We start from the raw sequence: 16,062 nt of genomic DNA, 5'->3' as shown, positions 1-16,062 counted from the left end.
ATTATGCCTCATAATTATACTTTACTTAAGTTGACTTAAAATAATGCATTTCATCATAGTTTGCATATGAGACACTTAGTGAAGTGTGCACATAAGAATGATGTATGTAGGAAAATTTTCACCTTTTGTGATCTTATCTTGTTGTTACATTCCACCTTCAGTGGGTGATCTGCCTCTTGTGGAATATTTTATTATTTCTCCTACCTACCCTTGTTTCTCGTTGGGCCACATGTCATAATTGTGTGCTCACATATCCATATGGCCTTGCCTTTATAAGCAGGATCATCTTACATTGTATGGAATGATTCAATTGATCTTGATTAGAATATAGTATATTCTTATCAAAACTATTGTCTCTATTTTGTGCTATCCATTGTGCTCTTGATCTTGGCTATTTTCAACAAATTCGTAGATGGTATCATATCCATTGGAGCTTCATTGGGTAGTCTTTGGATAGAATTTTGGTGCAATTTGGAGTTTTGGATTCATGGTTTTTTTGTTGCAAGTCAAAATTGGAGCTTGTTGGGTTATATCTGAGGCTACCATTTGATTCAAGAGGGTTGAGAAAGTCAGATTTGCCTTTTGTTTCATCCAAATCCAACTTCGGAGGCCAAATCTAGAGCCATCTAAAGTTTGGAGGTACGGCGACGATTTAGGCATTTTAATTACATAGGCAATTTTCAAACAGTGATATCTCAATCATCCAAACTCCTTTTTTCAAGCATTTTTTTTATTTGGGGTAGAATTTCGTTCTCTTCACAATGATGTAGGAGTTTTTTAATTTTTGTACACGGAGTTTTTAGAAATTATGAAATCCCTATTTTTGCAACTTTTGAGGCATCATTCGAGCTCATATGGACTCCTTTTCAGCTTCAATTTTTTTTTGAAAGTGAATGATTTTTTCTGTATTTTACAGCGGTACCATCAGTTTGTAGTAAATATGATCAAAAATTTCACTTTTAGCACTTGGTATTTTTTGCCTATTTTGGCAGTTGTAATGCTTAGGTCAAAATTTGATCTTTTGCATTAATTATTTGAGTCTTCTATAGCCTTTTTTGGTAAGTTGTAAACATTGAAATCAGAAGTCCACTTTGCCTTTGCAAGTGGCCCATTGTACATGCACTAAGTACCAAATCATCATTTTGGGGTGGGCTGGGCTGGGGTGGAGAGGGATGGGTGGTGTCTTGAGTGATTGTGCCTCTCTTTTCTTTGTGTTCTTTCATTTTGTTGCCATGGGTTCTCCTAAATTTCCACTTTTAACTCCACATAACTCTCTCATGGAAAATTGATGTATGGAGTAAGCTAACGGAAAAGGGATTAACTCATTACATTGATGGAATTATGATGACACCAGTTGATCCTAATGCTCACATGGAATGGCTCACTAAAAACATTATGGCTATTGGCACATTGAGTAAGTATATATCAAAGGATCTCATCTTTCACATTGAGAAGTGTACAATAGTTAAGGATGCATGGGATGTCTTGGGAAAATAGTATGGCCAAATTGATGAGATTAGAGGCTATCAACTTGATAATGATCTCAAAATGTTGGATCCCAAGAACTTTGATGCAATCCAAGATTATGTCACTAAAGAAAATGAGTTAGGAGTGCAACTTAAGGATTGTGGCATTGATAAGAAGCATGTGCAGTTGGTCTACAACCTATTGGGAAAGCTTCCATCAGAATATGCAGCATTTGTTTCTAGCTTCAAAACCCATTGCTTGACAGTGGGTATTTCCTTCACTATCCCTACGTTTGATGCTTTCATAGAAATGTTGATGTTAAATCATTCTAAATTGTTGAGCATGGGGATTCTCCAGTCTTCAAAGTCCACAACTTTGGTGGCTAATCAAAATAATCAAGGAAAGAATTCCAGCAAGAAGCAAAAGTAGTTCAAACCTAAGATACAACAAGATAGAGCACAATCTTCCTCTCCACAGCACAAGGATTTGACTTCCTTGCCTAAGGGAAAATCACATAAAGAGAGGCTTTCTTGTTCATATTGCAAGAAAAGTCGTCATGATGAGCATCATTGCCACACTAAGCAGATTGATGAGTTGACCAACATCATCAAGAAGAACAACATTTGATTTGCCATCCGCTTACAAGAAAAATTTGTCTCCTTCCCCTTCCTCACAGTCAAAAGGAAAGGAACAAGCTCTTTCTGCTACTACAAGTCATGATTTAAGGAGTTGGCTTCTAGATTCAGGAGATTCTCATCATATGGCATCTTTGTAGCATATGTTCTCTTCATTTGAGCCTTGCAGCATGACAACAATTTTGATTGGCAACCATACTTATATGGATATGATTGGGAAAGGATCTATTTCTATTGGTGATAACTCCTTCAATGATGTGTTGTGTGTACCTCATTTGACAAACAATCTTCTTTCCATCAATCAAATCACTCATGGGGCAACAAGGGAAGCTTTGGAGTTCACATATGATTCAGTTATCATTAGAGACTTGGAGACTAGAGCAATTATAGCTACAAGGGTGGTGGATCATGCATCTCATTTATATTCCTTTGCAAATTTTGTTCCTGTTGATGAGGATGATTCATCATATGTTGATCACACCTCATGTGTTGATTTACATATCGAGAACTTTGGGTACTTGAACTTGGGTGTTCTCTCATGTGACCCCATTCTTGAGCCTTGCATTTCATCTCCTCCTAGTGATATCACATCTACTATTGCACCTGATGATGCAGATGTTGCTATAGTTTGGTCTTCTTGTGATTCAGTGCAATAGGATATACCTTGTCTTCCAGCTTTAGTTTCTTGGGATGATTACTCGACAAACATAGCAGATTTGGGAGACATCATTGACGACATTCATTTTCTCTTTGATGAAGATGGCCCTTCTTCAATTGTTGTGAGGGAACACTCTGACCCTCTTGTTCATTCTCTACATGATTATTCTTTTGAGGTTGACATGATTGTGGATTCTAATGTACAACACTTGGAGGAGGTCTCTTTATCCTTAGAGGAGACATGTGAGTCGTTGGAGCATGTTCTACATTCGTCTCCACTAGATTTTGGATTGTCCTTTTCAGAAATGTGGGCTAGTACACCTGATTTGGAGGGGCCAAATTTCAGCATTGACATGGGGACACGAGCAATTTTCAGAAACTCCATTCATCTTGAGTATTTTTCCTACATCTTTCCTTCATGATTGGGGAGACTTCATGGATACACCTTTGGTTTTGTTTCTTCCCAAGGGGAGGAACGTTGTTCGACCATCATGTAGCAAATTCTTCATTTAGTTTTTAGTTTTGCGCTTCTACTATTGGTGCGGATTCTAGATTGAGGGGGGGCTACTTGGTCTCTCCTCTTCTCTCTTATGAGAGGGACTTTTTCGTCACATGGGTTTTTTCCTTCTCATACTTCTTTGAGATTTATTTGTGTACATTCATCTCTCTTTTTAGCGGGATTTTTTTCCCATTGGGTTCTTCTCTCTTTCTTCGTTTGTGAGAGATTGCATTGCATTGCATTTGCATTTGTACATGGGTACCTAACATGGCCTAGTAGCCCAAACCCATCTTGCATTGTTAACCGAGTCTGCATTCCTCTAAGTTGCACTTAAGGGGGGTGTTGGTGTAAATTATGCCTCATAATTACACTTTACTTAAGTTGACTTAGGATAAGGTATTTCATCGTAGTTTGCATATGAGGCACTTAGGGAAGTGTGCACATAGGGATGATGTATGTAGGAAAATTTCCACCTTTTGTGATCTTATCTTGTTGTTACATTCCACCTTCAATGGGTGGTCCACTTCTTGTGAAATATTTTATCATTTCTCCTACCAACACCTACCCTTGTTTCTTGTTGGGCCACATGTCATTATTGTGTGCTCACCTAACCATATGGCTTTGCCTTTATAAGTGATGCAGGGGTTTCACGGGGTCATAAGTTTTGACTCAGTTGTCCGATTGGGCTGAAATTTTACGTGGATGTAGATCTTGAGGAGTTGATTGGATTGTCGACCGAACCTAGTTCGGTAGGGCCTCCAAAAATTCAAATTTTCAGGGCCGAATTCCTTTATCTAAAGCCTCAAAATTGGCTTTTATTTTCTTTTTTCGGTTTTTTAGAAAGTTGGTTTTTTAGTTAATTTTGAGCTCGTAATCTTTTTGAGATTAGAAAGTTGGTTTTTTGTGTCGTAGGAGTGTTTTTTAGATTTCTAGAAGATTTCGTGATTTTTGGGATAGATTTGAAAATTTCCTTAAATGGCAATTTTTGGATTTTGTAAAAATCTGCCCAAAAAGGAAATTTTTGGTGATTGTTTAAAATAGGGACTTTTTCATTGTAATAGCAGAATGGTTGGAGTTGCAGAAGAATAATGAAGAACATTTGATCTAGACTTGTGTTTATTTCTGATTATTCTTTGTTATATTGGTTATGTTTTAACTGGCTACATCATCTGGTATCAGAGCAGGAAGATGGTTGGGAGAGGAAGAGGAAGAGGTCTTGCTCAGATGCATAGAGATATGCAAAACCTCCAAAGGTAAGTTGCAGAGCTCACGAATATAATGGAAAATCAGAGACTGAGGCAAAGGGAAGATAATTCTGATGAAGGTTTAGATGAAGGAGATATAGATCAGTCTGAAGAGTTTGAAGAATAGCCAGTAAATCATGGAAATTTTGAAGAGAGGATGCTTAGGGCATTAGAAGGGAAGAATGAAGGAATTAAAGTTGAAGTTTCAGAATATGCAGGTAGTCTTAAACCAGAGGAGCTGATTGATTGGCTGAATGAGATGGAGAAATTTTTTGAGTGAAAATCTATGACAGAGGAAAAAAAAGTTAAGTTTGCATGCACTAAGTTAAAGGGTCATGCAATGATCTGGTGGGATCATCTACAAAAGGAGCGAACGAGGAAAATAAAAGAGAAGATCAAAACCTGGAGCAAGATGGAGAAGAAATTAAGAGAAGTTTTTGCCTTTAGACTATGCACAAACTCTGTTTCACAGATTTCAAAATCTGAAGCAAAACTTATCTATTGTACAAGATTACACAGATGAATTTTACCAGTTGTCCATTCGGGTTGAGCATCAAGAATCTGATGAACAAATGGCTGCTAGGTTTGTAAATGGATTGAAGTTTTCATTTTAGGATGAATTAAGCATGCACCGAATCGACAGTATGGAAGACGCCTATTAGCTGGCTCTAAAGGCAGAAGAAAAGCAAAACAGACAGTATTTTCAAAGGAATAGAGGAGGAAGAAGGGTTACGTTATCTCCTTCATGTGGCGGTTTGTTGTGATGTTTTCACACATCGCCCCATTGCAAATGGGGACCCTTGCTTTTTTTGCTTTTTAGGGTTTGTTCTTTAGGTTTTTTAGGGTTTTGTTAGTTAGCCTTTGCATTTTGAGTGCTGTCGGGGAGATCAATAGGGTAGCAAGTCCGGCTTGAGTGAGGTCCTGATCCTGAAATTTGGCTAAGTCTGGAATGTCCTGATCCTGAAATTTGACTAAGTCTGGAAACTGAAAAACCTCAAAAAACTAGATTTTGCAATATAACTCCTGGAGGTCTGAAACCACTCTCAAACATCCTGAAAGTATATATGGAATATAACTTAAAGTATAAACTTATACTTAAATGTTATATTCCATAAAAATTATCCTGATAGAGAGTTCGAGAAGTCAAATTTCGCTCCTGTCCTTCACTGAGGACCCAGAGCGAATTTCGCTCCTGTCCCTCTCAGGAGGACCAAGGCGAAGCGCTCCTGTCCCTCACCAAGGGACCAGGGCGATAATACTTATTTGAGCCATTCCTGACCGTGCTTGGACGAATTGAGACATCAAAGGCATGGTGAAGGACGAAATGAGCATGATAGAGCATCCAGACTTGATCAAAAACAATGAAATGATGAAGTTTTTGCCTAGAGGGTCAAATTCGCTCCTGTCCCTCACTGAAGGACCAGAGCGATTTTCTTTATATGCACAATTTTAGACTTTTTTTTGGACATTAACTTTTATTCATAGCATGAGGTAGGATGATATCTTCCCTGGAAAAGACATTTCATGGTGAAAAGTGAAGCATTTGGGCCTAGAGGACAAAAATCGCTCCTGTCCCTCACTGAAGGACCGGAGCTTGAAATCCAACATTTCCTTGTCCTTGAAAGATTTGAACGATTTCGCGAATTGAGAAGATCAAAGGAAGTACACTTCACCAGTTGAATATAAGTTGAAAATGCAAACATGAGGAAAACATGACTTTGAAGCAAAATCGCTCCTGTCCCTCAGTCAGGGACCAAGGCGAACTCAGTGGTAGCTCCCGTCCCTCTCCCAGGGACCAGAGCGAAATTCCTCATAGGGCATATTTTGGGCAAAGATCAAGTGGATTTTGAGTTTGAGGCAAACAAAGAAGGTGAAATGAACCCGTTGAAGACAAATTGAAGATTGCAAGATGCATAATGAGACCCATATTGGCCTAGGCGCTCCTGTCCCTCAGTCAGGGACCAGGGCGAAATCCATTGTAGCTCCCGTCCCTCTCCCAGGGACCAGAGCGAAATTCTTCATAAGGCAAAATTCAGGCAAAAGCAAGCAAGTTTTAAGTTTGAAGGCAAGAAAGGAGGGTGAAACTAGACCGTTGAAGATAAATTTGGAAGTTGGCAAAGTGTAGTTGAGCTTGAAAGTACAAATTCGCTCCTATCCCTCAGCCAGGGACCAGGGCGATATCTTAGTTATGTTGCCTTTCCTCCAAGTTCAAACCACTCCAAGTCAAGGTTAAAGGTGGTAAGGACGTATTGAAGCATCTCAATGAAGAACGAAGTATCAAAGGTCGCCAATATTGAAGGAATTACACCAAATGTCCCAATTCGCTCCTGTCCCTCAGTCAGGGACCAGAGCGAAATTTCTATGAAGACTTGGGTTTTGAAGGTTTATCAAGTTTCAAGTGTCCAAGAGGGATCAAAGGACTTCATTTTACACGATAAAAGCAATGGCAAGTTGATGAAAGCAAGCATGAGCTCAGGACACTGAAGTTCGCTCCTGTCCCTCTCCAAGGGACCAGGGCGATATTTACTATATTTGCCAATTCATTCAAAATTCACGCCAAGTCAAGGCTGTACAAGGTCACAAAGGGTCCAAGGTATCTTAAGAAGATGATATGTAAAGGTTTCAAGCGTCAAAAGACTATCAATTTGAACAAGGAAGCTATATCGCTCCTGTCCCTCATCAAGGGACTAGGGCGATTTTCATTAAATCATTCGTTTTCCTTCAAGATCACGTCAAAGTCAAGGTTCGCAAGATCAAGGATATCATTTGCAAGGTGATGAACAAGGAGTAAAGCTTGAGAGATAGCAAATGTTGGCCAGAGCATGAAGTTCGCTCCTGTCCCTTAGTCAGGGACCAGAGCGATAGGTTTGTGTCTTTACCTTTTCTAAATTTGGCGCTAACAAACATTTTTTGAATTTATTTTAAATGCTAAAAATCGATAAGTTTGAAAATTCAATTAAGTAGCATTTAAAAAATTGCGCTAAAACATTAATTAATTAATTTTTTGCCTTTTAAAAATCGAGTTTATTAATTAAAAAAATGATGGCATTTAATTAATTAATTATTATTTTAAATAATAAAATGGGGCGCTTGGGTTTTAATTTTCAATGATTTATAAAAGTCGGCCTTTGTTTTTTAATTTAAAATTGGTTTTTAATTGCCTCATTTTGTAAAAGTCAGCCTAAGGTAATGATGAGGGGTAAGCGTCTATAAAGGGGGAGGTGAAAATTTCATTTTCACATCATCATTTATCATCTTTTCATATGCGATTTGGAAGTATACAAACAAGGTGCGAAATTATCATCAAAGAGGAGTTCGAGTTTCAAGTTAGGCGAACTTGCCAAGGACATTGAAGAACACATCAAAGACTCCAAGGGTGGCAAATTGATAAAGAGGACGTTCCTTATCCTTGAAGATCACGTTAAAGGCTTCAAACATTAATTTTGCCTAGGCAAATTCCTTGTTTTGCATTCTAGAGTTAGCTCTCAAGTGAGGTATGGCGATATGGATTTATTGTTTTGATTTTGATTGTTGATCGTCATAGCCTTCAAATTTTGAATTTTGAATTTTGAATTGTAATAGCTCAATCGTTTTTTAGGAAATAATAACTCAAGGATTTATTATGAAGTTTCCTAAAAATTACTCTAATCTATGTTATATATTGCAAAATCATGTTTCTAATTTTGAAATGTTGTGTAGGCATCAAATGAAGATCTCATCAAGAAAAATCAAGCCGGATCAAGGACGGTCTTCGCCGGGACGATCAAGCCAGGACAAGGGTGACCTCTTTCAATCCAGCATTCCAAGGCGAGGTACATCATCATCCTGCACATCAAGGACACAAGGAGTTAGAACAAGGGTTCGTTGAAGAAGCAAATAGTTCCAGATAAATTAATTAAGGCTAACTTTTCAACCACATCAAGTTGAATATCTACCAGGTTCCAAGTGTCAAATGAGGTGGCATTCTAGTCATCATGTCTCCAATCAGTGAGGTCCACCTCAGCATGTCCAGATTCAATGTACTTAACTCATGAAAGGTGGCACAAACTCCGATGTACCTACCCTGGCTATCCATTGGTCGATTTTTCTAGAGAGGACATGTGTCCAAGCAATACAATTATTTCATTGGTCGAGCATTAAATGTTATGTAATGGTTGTAACAAACCCTAATTAGGGTTTTCATTGTAAAATCTTGGCCATTGATCTCGAATTGATCTAAGCCATCAAATTGTATTGTGGGCACTATATATACCCTGGCATTTCATTTTGTAATCAGAATTAGAGAGATAAGATAGAAATAGTTGAAAGCAGTTAGTAGATAGAGAGTAGTTAGAAATTGATAGAATAGGAGGACAAGGCAAGAAATTGTTGCCATTGATTGTAAACAAACTCCATTTTCATTGAAGCAATGGTGAAGTGTGTCGTTTCTTGCAATTTGCATGGTTTCTTGTTGAGTCTTCAATCCTAGATGGTAGATGATTAGATGAATGGAGGAAATGTGATTGCTTGATGGTGGAATTCGTATATCCATACTACTAGCAGTTTGTTGATTGCAGACTTGCCTTGTGTAGTCAACTGGAATCGTTCAGCTTAAGCTCTATTTCAATTTGTCGCTTCTTCATTGATATGCATCAACTTGATGGTGTCTATGCCTGCAGTGATGATTTGAACATCATAAAGCTTCCCTTAGAAGATCGCACTAGCCTTGTGGAGATGGTCCATTGATGTCAAAACAAGACCTAGTTAGAGTTTCATCAAAAATCAAATCATTGCTCCTACATTCTTAGTATTAGGATTAGATCTTCTCTTCGCCCTCATCCTTTTTCCATTTTTCAAATCTAAGCTAGTAAGAGCCCGTGTTCCAGCAATAATCAAAGCAAATCAGACGTTCAATGTAAGTCCCCTTGTGATTCCAGCAAATCACATCATACCACAGCGAGCTTATCCACACGTACAGACCCTACATCAAAGAACCTTGGAGTCATCCTGATTGATCCTTTTTCGTGATATCTTCAGCAATCAGAGGCTTTATTCAAGAGAGGATAAGGTACCCTTGGGTATTTTATTCTGTGTTAGGCAGTGTACAAAATACATGTCAACACGGTTCAATTTATGGTAGGGGAGATTCATCCCAAGGAGTAGAGAAGAAAAATGATACCCGCCCAAAGTCCTCTAATCTATAATGAGGACGAGGGTTTCAAAGAGGAAGAGGTTATGGTGGCGGTGCAGGATGGGAAAGCCAAAGGAGACCATTCACTTGTTTTAGGTGTGGGGAAGAGGCCACAGAGCATTTGAGTGCTCAAATTTTAACATGCAAGATAGAAATCAAGGAGGACCGTCTAGGGTGATTTTAGCTAAATCTGAAAATGATGGAGCAGATTTAGAAGTTCTCCCAGACGTAGGAGAAAACCTCATGATAAGGAGAACCATGATAATCCCAGAGAAGGAGAAAACATAGATTCAAAGCTTTGATGACTCATGGCTTTGAACCAATATTTTTCGAACCAGATGCACCTCAGGAGGAAAGGTATGTCAAGTTATTATTGACAGCGGTAGTTGTGAGAATATGGTTTCTAGAGAGATGGTAGATAAGTTGAATTTACAGTGTGAGAAACATCCTCACCCTTACCGTATTGCATGGTTTAAGAAGGGGAATGAAGTTACTGTTGATAAGAGGTGCCTGATCAAGTTTTCTATAGGCAAAACTTACAAAGATGAGGTCTGGTGTGATGTCATCCCAATGGACATGTCATGTATTATTGGGGAGGCCTTGGCAATATGACAGAAAGGTCATGCATGATGGGGAAAGGAATACATATAAATTTTGGAAGGTGGGATCAAAAGTCATCTTATTACCCCTTAAGGATGTAGGGGAAGCTAAGAATATGTTGTCTAAAAGAGAGCTTGTTAAGGAGATGAAGGTGACAGGATTTTGTTATGCATTAATGGTACAAAAGGAGGAAGGAGGAGGGATACCAATACCTGCTGAAGTAGCAAAGGTACTCAAAGAATATAGTGATGTTATACCTGATGGTCTTCCACCGAAGCGAGATATTCAGCATCAACTTGATCTAATTCCGAGAGCATCTTTACCTAATCAGGCAGCATATAGGATGAGCCCTACACAACATGCAGAACTCAACAAGCAGGTGATGGAGCTTATGAAGAAAGGTGTTGTGTTCCCTATATCTCGCTTGGATGACATGATGGATGTTCTTGCAGGGGCCCAGTATTTCAGTAAAATTGATTTGACAAGTGGGTATCACAAAATTCGGATCCAAGAAGGGGACGAATGGAAGACTGCTTTCAAGACTAGAGATGGATTATATGAGTGGATGGTGATGCCATTTGGGTTTTCTAATGCACCCAGTACCTTCATGCGATTGATAAATACAGTGCTTTGACCTTACATTGGTAAGTTGGTTGTAGTTTATTTTGATGACATTTTAATTTTTAGTAAGAGCAAAGAGGAGCACTTGCGGCATTTGCGGATCATATTGGATGTGTTGAGGAAAGAGAAACTTTATGCAAACCTGAAAAAGTGTAGTTTTATGCAAGAGAGTCTAGTATTTCTGGGATTTATTGTTTCTGCAGAAGGTATCAAGATGGATTCAGAGAAGGTTAGAGCAATTCTAGAATGGCCTAGTCCTAAGAGCATAACAGAGGTAAGAAGTTTTCATGGTCTGGCCACATTTTATCGAAAGTTTATTCGAAGTTTTAGCAGTATTGTTGCACCCATAACAGATTGTACCAAAGGAAAGGAATTCATGTGGACCAATGAGGCTGAAGAAAGTTTCAAGTTTCTAAAGAAGAAGGTAACTGAAGCTCCCATATTAGCATTACCAGACTTCGAAAAAGTGTTTGAAGTTGATTGTGATGCCTCACATTTAGGTATTAAAGTTGTTCTTAGCCAAGCAGGTAAACCAATCGCCTTTTTTAGTGAAAAGTTGAATGAGGCAAGGAAGAACTATTCCACATATGATCTAGAGTTTTATGCACTTGTGCAAGCCTTGCGACATTGGAGGCATTATTTAGTGCCAAAGGAGTTTGTCTTGTTCATAGATCACATCTCATTAAAATATCTGAACACACAAAAGAAGTTGAGTAGTAGACATGCGAAATGGGTTTCATTCTTACAAGGATATACATTTGTTTTGAAACACAAATCAAGAAAGCAAAACCAAGTTGCAAATGCATTGAGCAGACGCATTGTACTTCTAACAGCAATGGAGAATGAGGTAGTTGGTTTTGATGCAATCAAAGATTTGTATGAGTCTGACAATGACTTCTGGGAGATTGTGGAACAGTTGAAGAACCCAATAGCTGGACATATGTCTGATATTCAAGGTGAATACTTTATGCAAGATGGCTATCTCTTCAAAGGGAAACAGTTATGCATTCCAGTTGGTTCCATGAGGGAGAATATCATCAAGGAATTTCATGGCAATGGTTTGGCTGGACATTTTGGCAAGGATAAGACAATAGCTTTAATCGAAGATAAATACTACTAGCCAAAGATGAAACGAGATGTAACCAGATATGTGGCAAGGTGTAGGATCTGTTAGGTTGCTAAAGGACACTCACAGAATACAGGGTTGTACATGCCACTTCCCATACCTTTAGAACCATGGACAGATTTGAGCATGGACTTTGTTTTGGGATTGCCAAATACACGACGAGGTAATGATTCTATTTTTGTGGTTGTTGACAGATTCAGTAAAATGGTTCATTTTATTGCTTGTAAGAAAACTAGTGATGTAACATGAGTGGCCAAATTACTTTTTTCAGAAGTTGTTAGGTTGCATGGTGTGCCAAAAACCATTGTCTCTGATAGAGAGACAAAGTTCTTAAGTCATTTTTGGTGAAGTTTATGGAAGAAGATGGGGACTAAGTTGCAGTTTAGCAGTGCCTATCACCCTCAAACCGATGGGCAAACAGAGGTAGTCAATCGTAGTTTGGGAAACCTGTTAAGGTGCATTGTTGGAGAGAAGCCCAAGCAGTGGGATTTGGCATTGCCCCAAGCAGAGTTTCCTTACAATAGCTCAGTGAACAGATCTACAGGTAAATCCCCATTTCAAATTGTTTATGGTAGGAATCCTAAGGGTGTTCTAGATTTGGTGCAGTTGCCCCTTGGCGAAAGAATCAGTGATGATGCAGTAGCATTTGCAGAACACCTTCACCAATTGCAGGAAGAGGTGAGACAGAAGTTGCAAGAAAATAATGTGAAGTACAAATCTATAGCCGATCTTGGTCGACGACATCAAGTCTTTCAGGAAGGTGATTTAGTGATGGTTTATCTGCGGAAAGAGAGGTTTCCTACAGGCACATACCACAAGGTAAAATATAAGAAAGTTGGTCCTTGCAAGGTTCTCAAGAAGATCAATGACAATGCTTATCAGGTCGATTTACCACTTGATCTTGATATCTCTCCTATATTTAATATTTCTGATCTACACACATTTCATGGTGACATTCATGATGATGGTGGTGAGAAGGAAGTAGATTGGCAGCGGACACTCCCTAATAAGAAAGCTCATCTTACATTATATGTCATGATCCAATTGATCTTGATTAGAATACAATATATTCTTATCAAATCTATTGTTTGTAATGTCCCCTTTTCCACTCTAGTTTGTTTTGGGGACTGTTGGCCAATTCCGAGACCCGTTGGTCAATCAAAGGCAGAAATTAGGGTTTCCTATTTTCTAGGAGGATTCTTTGGCAGTTTTGGTGGCTTGCATGTTGGAGTTTTATAGTTCTGATTTTGGATCCCTTCCAGGTTTTCACAAAACTTTGCGATGGTGTGACATGCAACTGAATCTAAGAACGTTTCTGACCTTACTATTTTTAGTAAGTGGGGACGAGAACAACTTATTTTTCTGGGTTTTCAGAGAGCCCCGCAATGGTGTGACATGCAAACGAATCCAAAGACTTTTTTGGACTTACTATTTTTAGTAAGTTGTGATGGCTGCTCAGAATGTGGTTAAAATGCATTTGGACACACTTACTATTTTTAGCAGTATGCTGTTAGCGGCAATATTGTACGATGTACGAAAATAAAACTAGTTAATTAAGTTGTAATTGTCTTGGTTAGTGGCAACCGAGGGATGGTAGTTGCGGTGAGACGGTTGGCGCTCGCACCCCCTCGGTATCTTTATATACTTCCGAATGTAGCTTGTGAGACACGATTATGAATGGAATAACATCTCTTATATTTTATCTGATATCTATGGCATTATTATCCTGCATTACGTGTTTTATCTGTGTACTTTAAGCTATTCACCCGAGAGGGTAAACATTTGGCGTCGTTGCCTAGACATACTCAGGAAAGGAAGGAGCGGATGGCACACAGACACAATGGGCCTACCCTTTGGTGAGATAAACCCAGAGGCCGACGACACGCAAACAGAGCTCTACCACGGAGAAGACACTGCAACGAGGGAATTCTCAATCCTCCTTCAGGTGGCCATTGAGACCTATGTCCGAAGGGAGGCCACGGAGGCTGAAATCCCAACAAGTGTTGTGTGGACAGCACTTGAAGTTAGCCCGGCAGTAAATAGGTTGATGAACCACCTCCCCCGGTTGCTTGCACGGGCATCGCTGGCACAACGAACTCACCTGGAAGAGATTGCCCGGGAAGAGCAACGCCAACAAATCCTCCAACAGTACAAAGAAAGCAGCCGTCGGGAAGCGGAACGTGATAGCACAAGGCCAAGAGGAAATTGAACCCTGAATCTCAGAGGGATAAAAGAACATTCTATATTTGAATAAAGGTGTCAGAATATTGACACAAGTTGTATCTGATGAGATGAATTAATAAAGGAGTGTTCTTTTTTTTGTATGTGTTGTTATTCATGGAAATGTATGGAAATTAATGCCCAACCTATTAAACAAAGATAGAAATAAGAAAGCACAAACGGAGGAGTGGGAGGCCGCACAGAGGGCCTTGATTCTGGAGCAACAAGTAAAACGTAGACGGAGGCTGGGGCAACTTGCCGAAGGTTTGCCCGAAGGGAACCAAGGAGGTGTCACGGAGGGGGCAGAAACCGAGGGAAATTTCTATGCGTTGCCAAAACACCGTAGGGTGAGAAGCCACGAAGAGTTTTTGGAGGAAACAAGGTTACAAAGGAATCTAGTCGAAGAGACCCGGGACCAGTTCAAAAACTTATCCCTTACGCCGCAAAGTGAGGACCACCAAAGGGAGCCAATAGCGGACGCGGGTGAGAACGAAGGGGAGGAAGACTGTACGGCTGTAGGTGCGACACACGGCAGGCAAATCACCGTACCCCCAGTTACCCAAGCAGGACACACCACCGACACCAGAGGGAGTGGCACAAGGGCACAAACACCGCCACAGCCACCTCCGGGGAGACGACCCCCATCGATGGCGAGTAAACAGAAACTACCGAAGTTCAACGGTGACGGGAAGGAAGATCCCATCCGCCATTGCTGCACTTGCGAAACCATATGGTCAGCAAACGCTGTTACCGACCAAGACAAATGGGTAACACAATTTCCAGCAACCTTAAGGGGAGTGGCCATAGACTGGTACTCAGATATGGATAAGGCCAAAGTCGGCATATGGCCCGACCTGAAGAAGGAGTTCGGGATAGAGTTCCACCTCCTTAGAGATGACAATGAAATAGTAGCCGAAATCTATGGCACAAAACAGAACAAGAATGAGACTATCAAAGCCTATAGTCCGCGGCTCAAGGAACTATTGGGGAAAATGGAGAGTCAACCAGCGGATGGGTTGAAAAAGAGATGGTTCCTAGAGGGACTAAAACACTCCCTCCGAAAGAAGATGAAAATTGTTCCACCAACCTCGTACAAAAACGCATATAATAGAGCGATGGATCTCGAGAGCGAGACCAAGACATCCAAGAAGAAAAAGAAGAAGGATAGCTCGTCCGAGGATGATGACTCCTCCGAGGGAAGCAGCAGCAATGGCGTCGCGGCCAAAAAGGTGCAAGCACTCCAGAAAGACATGGAGCGAATGAGGAGAGAATTTAAAACAATGAGAAGCACGGGTCGGACAGAAGGTGACGTATGGTGCACGGAGTGCAAAGAGGAAGGACATACGAAGGGTACTTGCCCAAAGAAGGCCTTTTGTGAGATTTGCCAAGTGATGGGACACTCCATTAAGGAGTGCCCATACAACATGAAGACCCGAAGTACGCAAATGAACAAAGTGTTGTTCACTGAGCAGGCCACAACATCCGCGCCAGCGGGTACAGCCCAGCAAACCACGGCATCATCTGGAGGTTACCGGGACAACAGACGCGGCGACGGAAGGAACAATAACAATAACAGAAGCCGTATCCAGTATGACGCCAAGGGTCAACCAATGATCCAGTGTAGGGCCTGCAATCAGTGGGGGCACTTCACCCATGATTGCATGAAGGAAGCCACCCCTCAGCACCTCTGCCGATAGTGTGGGCCAGGCGACCATGAGGACGCAAATCGCCCTAAGCCAGGGGTTAATCTCCTCAACATTGAGAAGACTGGTGAGAAGGAAGTACTGGCGATCACCCAGACGAAAAAGGCCACATATCCCGAC

At 40.3% G+C, this 16,062-nt stretch overlaps 1 protein-coding gene across 2 annotated transcripts in view; it reads right to left on the bottom strand.

The window, feature by feature from the left end:
- LOC131036892 (puromycin-sensitive aminopeptidase) overlaps nt 1-16,062 on the bottom strand; it is a 272,323-nt gene that overhangs the window by 236,392 nt on the left and 19,869 nt on the right. The gene's annotated exons all lie outside the window — the stretch shown is intronic.

Source organism: Cryptomeria japonica, chromosome 8 (assembly GCF_030272615.1).
Source record: "Cryptomeria japonica chromosome 8, Sugi_1.0, whole genome shotgun sequence".
Classification (NCBI taxonomy): Eukaryota; Viridiplantae; Streptophyta; class Pinopsida; order Cupressales; family Cupressaceae; genus Cryptomeria; species Cryptomeria japonica.
Note: the sequence above shows the minus strand (reverse complement) of the source record. Positions and strands in the feature narration are given on the sequence as shown.